Source organism: Medicago sativa, chromosome 1 (genome assembly GCF_051527215.1).
Source record: "Medicago sativa cultivar Bolivia chromosome 1, Bolivia_mono, whole genome shotgun sequence".
In the NCBI taxonomy this organism is placed as follows: Eukaryota; Viridiplantae; Streptophyta; class Magnoliopsida; order Fabales; family Fabaceae; genus Medicago; species Medicago sativa.
This window is the reverse complement of record NC_140749.1, coordinates 81166666-81172665: the sequence shown is the minus strand read 5'-3', so window position 1 is coordinate 81172665 and position 6000 is coordinate 81166666. Positions and strand designations below refer to the sequence as shown.

Below are 6000 nucleotides of genomic sequence, written 5' to 3'. Positions count from 1 at the left end.
CAAAGGCAGCAAACTAACACTAGCTCCTAAGTCACATAAGGCTTTGTTTATGGATTCATTCCCGATTTCACATGGTATGGCAAAGCTACCTGGATCTCTAAGCTTAGGGGTTGCTTCTTGGACGATTGCATTAGTTTCCTTAGCCAAGGCTATTGTCTCATTATGCTCTATAGCCCTTTTCTTTGAAAAAATTTCCTTTAAAAACTTGGCATATAGTGGCATCCTAGACAAAGCTTCAGCAAAGGGAAGTTTAATGCAAATCTTCCTAAGTATGTTAACAAATTTTTCAAACTTACCCTCTAAATTAAGCTTTTCGGGATTTAAGGGGGATGGAGTTTTGTTTTCTTCAAGTGGTTTAGCTTCTTCTATCACAACTTTATCACCTAAGGGCTTGACATTCTCTTTCCCAATGTTTTTAACCTTAGCAAAAGTTTCACCTAACTTACTACCCCTAAAAGATATGACATTAACTTGGGCTTTGGGGTTGGCTTCGGTTTGACCAGGAAAGACTCCCGGTGTTTGGGAAGATGTAGCCACTTGTTGGGCTATTTGGGCGATTTGTGTTTCAAGCATTTTAGAGTGAGTAGCAATAGAATCAACCTTGGTATTGAGCTTGGAAAGAGAATCATTCAGAAATCCAGTTTGGTTTTTGAGTTCTTGAAGTTGTTTGATTTGGTTGGCAATAGAGTTTTCCAACAAAATTTCCAAATTGGATTTTTGAGTGAATCTTTGGTTGTTTGCATAACCGGGTGGTGCTACTTGTTGTCCATAGGGATTTTGATTTTTATAAAAATTTTGATTTTGTCTCATCCCTTGGTTGTATTGAGCATAGTTCATTTGCTCAACACCGTTAGTAGCACTACCTAGTTGGCAATCAACACCAGCATGACCAGTTATACCACATATTTCACAAGAAGGAGTAGAAGCGGAATTGATAGCACTAACATTGAATTTTTCAAGTTTTTCAGTTAGTGTATCAATTTTAGAAGCAAGGTGATCATAGTTAGAGACTTCGTGTATACCTGCCTCCTTTTTGGAGGGTGAAGAACTAGAGATGGCTCTCTCGTCGGTCCATTTGTAATGATTTTGAGCCATGTCTTCAATTAGGGCATACGCCTCCGTGTAGTTTTTGTTCATAAGCGCTCCACCTGCAGCTGCATCAACAGACATCTTAGTGGTATAAGACAAGCCATTATAAAAAGTGTGGACTATAAGCCACTTCTCTAGGCCATGGTGGGGACAAAGTCTTAGCATTTCTTTGAAACGCTCCCACGCCTCATAGAGAGATTCCCCATCTTTTTGATTGAACCGTGTGATTTGGTCTCTAAGTTTAGCGGTTTTAGATGGTGGAAAGAAACGGGCAAGGAATGCTTGCCTCATCTGATCCCATGAAGTAATGGAACCGACTTCGAGGGAATGGAACCAAGCGCTAGCTCTATCCCTTAAGGAAAAGGGAAAGAGATGAAGTCTTACGGCTTCTTGGTTCTCCTTCATGGTTCCACTAATTCGTAGGAAAACAGAGATGTGAAGATTGGGATCCTCAGTGGGGGATCCCGAGAATTGGTTTTGCTGCACCAAGTTAAGTAGGGCAGGCTTGATCTCAAAGTTGTCATCCTCAACCGTTGGGTACACAATAACAGCTTGTGGCTCAGCCGTAGACGGCGTTGCATACTCTTTGAGAGTGCGATTGGCCATGGCGGTGTTATTTTGTGCTGCTCTCCTCCTCCTATGTAAGAACCTTTCGATCTCGGGTATGAATACCGCTTGATTTCTAGTTCTTCGCATACAAGGTTGAGAACCCAAGAAGTTAACGATAACAGAAAAGTAAAAAGGTAAAAATAAAAAGAAAAAGAGAAAGAAGAAGAGAGAATTCTAATCACTAAGAAAAAGCTAATTAAATTAGTTAACTCCCCGGCAGCGGCGCCAAAAACTTGATAGAGCCAAACCGCAAGCGCACGGCCTATCGAAGTAATAGTAGTAAGTAGAGTATCGTTCCGCTAGGGAGTTGGTCAATTTAATTAACTTTTAATGAATGATTAGAGGAGAGAAAGTTGATTAGAAAGGGTTTGATTGCTGAAGGTAAAAACAATAATAATAATGGGGCCTTAGGATCATTGGTTCATCTTAATAACTAATCCTTCACTAGACAAAACCTAAACATCTAATTTCATGATTTACACACTAATTTCTAAAGACCGGTTTCCCTTAGCCCCTCACCTTTCCGATGAAAGTCCGGTGAGAGTTTACTTCTAGCAACCAAGCCTATTTCACTGACATGATTACTAGAAGATGCATAGAGGATTGAAACTACTCTTTGTCTCAATAGTTGCAAAGACTATTTCACTGTTTTGCATCTATTGTCTAGATTCACTTGTTCCAACATCAAAGTTCCGCTCTCGCTTTATGAATTGATGTTTGGGATGATGGATTAACGATTATCAAACCCTCCGCTTTCGCTTCCACAGTTTGATAATTGTTAATCCACGTTAAGACGGTGAATCTAGATTAGAAATTAGGGTTACATAGAAATTAGGGTTTAGACATGTTTTGTTTAGGATTGAGTCATTAGACTCCCCAATAATCCTAAGACTAAGAAGTCTACTCACTCATGTTCATCGTAGACATGGAGGAAGAAGAGAGAAATACGGTAAAATAAATTGCAAAGAAAGTAAAAGAGAAATAAAAGACTTTTATTAAAATTGCAATTGAAATAAACAAAGTAAAGGATGATTGTTTATGGTGGAGAGCTACTCTATTTATAGCTTTACATCTGACTTAGAAACTAAGCAACTAGAAGGATAAAACGGTAAAGCTGCAACAGGGTAACTTGGGCTTGAAGAAAAGCAGCAAAAGAGTATCCTGGGGACGGGCACGGCCGTGCCACATGTTGGCACGGGCCGTGCCAAGCTTCTGAGTTTGGGGGAACTTATTTTTGTCCCGTATCTTCGTATTCTTGCGCTGTATTTGCTCCAGTCCTCTTTCTTTTGCTCCAAGGCACCTTCCACCATATATTTATTCCTAAAATAAAATAAAAGACAATTTGAAGTAAAATATTCTAAACTAAAATAAAATGCAATAAAATCGAATCAAATCTAAAATAAAACTAAACTAAATAAGGCAATAAATAATACTATCTATAACTCATCAGGAGGCAGCTAAAAAAAAAGGAAAAAAGAAAAGCAAGGACGCTGGCTTGGAGGGGGTGGAACAGGAGTGGGTTCAATTCAAAGAAATGAAGGTGCAAGAGATGGAACACTTTAAAGAGTACACCGAAAAAATGGAAAAGTACACCGCAGTGCAACAAGAGAAAAACATATTGAAGAAAATGGACATGTACATAATGTTAAGTTCCAAATAGCATCTCGATGACAGGAAAAAAGCTCTGTTGGAAAACTTGGAGCGTGAGCTGATTTCACTAATATTTGTTTGTATTCGGTCAAAATTGTCAGTGTTGTCTAGTCCCCAATGTTTACTTTAAATAATTGTCAGTGTTGTCTAGTCCTCAATGTTGCTTTAAATAATTGTCAGTGTTGTCTAGTCCTCAATGTTGCTTTAATAATTATGCATAATATTTGTCCCGTGACTTTTTTCACAAACTTTAATTTCACAGCCCATGGTATTCCTCACTAGTTTTTTCACAGCCCATGGTATTGCTTTACTATGCATACAAAACTTTAATTATGCATACTATTTTGTCAGTGTTACATCCACTTTAATAATTCACTCCCCGTGCTTTAACAAACACTTTAATTATTCACTCCCCGTGCTTTAACACTTTATATATAGGGACTTGAATAGCATTCATATCTACTTCCAAATCTATTTGCCACTTGACTATTGTTTAAACTATTTCCTTTCTCAAATTGCATTCATATCTACTTCCAATATCTACTTCCAAACACCATCAATGGATCCTTTTGGTTTTGATATGGAAGCCTACTTCCAAAAACGTGATGCTGAAGACACTTATATGGTCAACCGATTTATTCAGCGTCGGAAAAAACTAGAGGAAGGTAGTGGATCAGGTAGTGGATCTGGTAGAAGAAAATATTTAAATAGAGATCATGCAGCAGCTAACCAAAGACTCATTGACGACTACTTTGCCAATGAGCCTACATATGACGATGCAATGTTTCGTCGTCGGTTTCGGATGCAAAAACATGTTTTCCTTCGAATTGTTGGAGACCTTTCAAGTAGTGATAACTACTTCACCCAGCGAGTTGATGCCACCAACAAAGAAGGTATATCACCCTTAGCAAAATGTACCACAGCAATGCGAATGTTAGCATATGGTGTGGCAACAGATGCGGTCGATGAATACATCAAAATAGGAGGTACTACAGCATTGGAGTGCTTACGTAGATTCTGTAAAGGAATCATACGATTGTATGAGCAAGTGTACTTGAGAGCACCAACCCAAGATGACCTTCAAAGAATACTCCATGTTAGTGAAATGCGGGGGTTCCCAGGGATGATCGGGAGTATTGACTGCATGCACTGGGAGTGGAAAAATTGTCCTAAAGCATGGGAAGGTCAATTTACTAGGGGGATAAGGGAACCACCACAATTATTCTTGAAGCAGTTGCATCTCATGATCTATGGATCTGGCATGCCTTTTTGGATGTCCAGGAACGTTGAACGATATCAACGTTCTAGACCGATCACCGGTGTTTGATGATGTGGAAGGGAAAGACTCCAAGGGTGAATTTCTTTGTGAATCAACGTCCCTATAATATGACATACTATCTAGCTGATGGTATCTACCCTTCTTATCCAACTTTCGTCAAATCAATTAGACTTCCTCAAAGTGAACCCGATAAGTTATTTGCAAAACAACAGGAGAGTTGTCGAAAGGACATCGAACGTGCTTTTGGAGTGCTTCAAGCTCGATTTAAAATCATCCGTGAACCAGCTCGCTTGTAAGACATAGCCGATTTCAGTATCATCATGAGGTCATGCATCATATTACATAATATGATTGTTGAAGATGAAAGAGATACATATGCTCAACGTTGGACCGATTTTGAGCAATCTGAGGGGAGTGAATCTAGTACACCGCAACCATACTCGACCGAGGTGTTACCCACCTTTTCAAATCATGCGCGTGCTAGATCCGAGTTGCGTGATCCAAATGTTCATCACGAATTGCAAGCAGATCTCTTGAAGCACATATGGACAAAATTTGGAATGTTTCGTGATTGAAGATGATTTGTATCAGACTAAATAAATTAGTTGTGTTTTGTGTGCTTGTTTGTTGTCTTGCATTTTAAGCTATTTGTGTGTCGCGTGCTTAGTTTGTTGTATTGCATTTTAAGTTAAGAAAAAAAAATTATTTAAATAAATATTGTTTTTAAAAAAAATTAATTGTATTATTTTAATTTAATTTAAATCGATAATTATGATTTTATGTAATTATAAAAACAAAAATTAAATAAGAATAAGAAATAAAAAGTGGTGGGGTAGGGTGTTGAATGTTTACCATTGGAGTGGTAAAAATTGAATGTGTGTTGAATTAAGAGAGAGAAAATGATGTGGAGTGTTGGGAATTGAAAAAGTGGGTGTTGAAGGGTATTGAAATTTTTTTCCCATTGTACATGGTCTAAGAGCATCCACAATGGAGACCCTCAACTTTGACGTCTTAAATGGGTCACACATTGACACATCACTTTTTTATTATTTTTTAATAATAGTACCTAATAGGTACTCAACCACTACAATGGAGATCCTCCAACAAAATGTCTAAATAGGACCAACCAATAACATTAAAAAACCAAGCTAAATTGCAATTGAAAAGAATAGTGCAATGACATTGATTATTTTAAGCAAAAATAATGTGGAATCCACTTAGGCATTGAGGTCTTAAGTGAGACCCTGAGTCTTATAAGACCCTCAAAAAAATTCTCCACAATGGAGGTACCTATTAAATACCGGGTCTTAAATAGTTAAGACCCTACATTGTGGATGGTCTAAGAAAGTATGTATTGCAGAAATATGACTAGA

General features: G+C 38.0%; 1 non-coding gene and 1 pseudogene across 1 annotated transcript; both read left to right on the top strand.

Moving 5' to 3' along the window:
• The first annotated feature begins 1225 nt into the window (after positions 1-1225).
• LOC146958038 (small nucleolar RNA R71) lies at positions 1226-1332 on the top strand. The gene has a single exon (XR_015025119.1). It is a non-coding gene; the product is annotated as a small nucleolar RNA R71 (small nucleolar RNA).
• A 2575-nt stretch (positions 1333-3907) lies between these two features.
• On the top strand, positions 3908-4733 carry LOC146958037 (uncharacterized; annotated as a pseudogene).
• The last annotated feature ends 1267 nt before the right edge of the window (positions 4734-6000 follow it).